A 1,733-nucleotide genomic window follows, 5' to 3' on the forward strand; every position below is an offset into this window, starting at 1 on the left:
AGACCCCAAATCACAGAGTGCCTTGACAAATGTAGCTACCAATGGTGCAAGGAATTGTGAAACTCCCTAGATCAGACAACTTCTCAGCCAATAGTCTAGTCACCACACTACTGCAGGTCTGAGTTAGAGTCACTGTGGCCAAATCTTGGAAGTTGAATTTTTGGGACATCAAGTCCTTCATCATTTTTGCATAACTAGGCATCTCCTTCAAAGCATCAATCAATGGAATATTTACTTGGATTTGTTTCAACATCTCCAAGAACTTCTTGTATTGTTCCTCTTTCTTGTATTATGTTAGCCTCTGTGGGAATGGTGATGGAGGTCTCTTCTTCCTAATAGTTTGGGTTTTCTCTTTGTCAGACACCACCTCAACTACGGGTTCCTGGGTTGTCTCAGCTTCTTTCTCAGCCTCAATCTGTGTATTTGTTTCTTCCTGGGCAGGTTGTACTGTCACCTCTGTCAGTTTTGCTGAATTATCTTGCTCAATGGGCACTGGTACAAGTGTCTTAGCCCGTCTGCTTTCTCGAGCCCTCTCTTGCTCTAAGTCTATATCTCTGTCATTACGTAGACTTACTGCCATCAGTTGCTTCAAGCCTTGATCTTTTGGATTTACCTGAGTGTCTACAGGCAATATCCTATGAGGATGATTATTTAAAGACATCGAGATCTGGAATATTTGCACTTCAATATTCTTTATGGCTGACTCATGTGCATCTAGTCTTTCACTCATTTTCGTGTTTGACCCAATAACCTATTGCATCATTAACTCGAGTCTAGCAAACCCATCTTCCTATCTCCCACCATATTGCTGCTGAGGCGAATGATAACCCTACTACTGAATTTGATTGTTGTATCCATGTGGCCTTTGATAAGGCGCCATATTATTGTGGGGTTGCATGGATCCCATATTTCCATTGTTGTGTTGTGGCTGGCATGGCCTGGCCTGTATGGCTGATTATGTTGGCCCCAATTCTGACCACCCTATCTTTGGCCCCCATAATTAGACATATAATTCATGTCCCCAGGGTAATGATGATGATCACTTTCCGCATTCCACTGGCTACCAATTGGTTGACTAATGCAAGATGTTCATAAGCCCCCATTAGTATCTACAATGTGCACTTGCTACTTCTGCCCTGACTCCTCTACCTTTTTGGTGAGTATGCTCATTTGTGTCATTAAGGTGGACATATTTTTAGCAAGAGTGTTGGCTGGATCTAAGGGCACTGAGTGAACTACTGGAGTGATAGGTGCATTCTTGGTTGTCTACCTCGTATTCTGTGCCATCTTGTCAAGCAGGATCTGGCTTTCTCTCTATGTTTTGCTCAAGAATGCTCCACCAGCTGAAACCTCAATATTAGCCTTCACGCTATCTGTTAGACCCATGTAAAACTGCTGCCCCAATAACTGGTCTGGAATATCGTGGTGTGGACATATAACCAACATCCCTTTGAATCATTCCCATGTTTCTTGCAATGTTTCCATTGGTTTCTGTTTGAAGCTAAAAATTTCATCAATTTGCTGAGTAGTCTTGTTAGGTGGATGAAACTTATTCACAAATTGCTTGACGAATTCTTCCCAAGTCGTGATGGAATTAATATGAAGTGAATTTAGCCAAGTTTGGGCAGTTCTTGTCACTGAGAATGGAAACAATAGCTTTATTGCTTCCCGAGTTACGTTGGGCTACCATTGAGTTTTGCAGATTGACAGAAAATTCTTCAAGTGCTGTTGAG

At 42.1% G+C, this 1,733-nt stretch overlaps 1 non-coding gene across 1 annotated transcript; it reads left to right on the plus strand.

Moving 5' to 3' along the window:
- The first annotated feature begins 1,417 nt into the window (after window positions 1–1,417).
- On the plus strand, window positions 1,418–1,520 carry LOC142174974 (small nucleolar RNA R71). Its single transcript, XR_012704172.1, has one exon. It is a non-coding gene; the product is annotated as a small nucleolar RNA R71 (small nucleolar RNA).
- The last annotated feature ends 213 nt before the right edge of the window (window positions 1,521–1,733 follow it).

This window comes from Nicotiana tabacum, chromosome 20 (assembly GCF_000715075.1).
Source record: "Nicotiana tabacum cultivar K326 chromosome 20, ASM71507v2, whole genome shotgun sequence".
Classification (NCBI taxonomy): Eukaryota; Viridiplantae; Streptophyta; class Magnoliopsida; order Solanales; family Solanaceae; genus Nicotiana; species Nicotiana tabacum.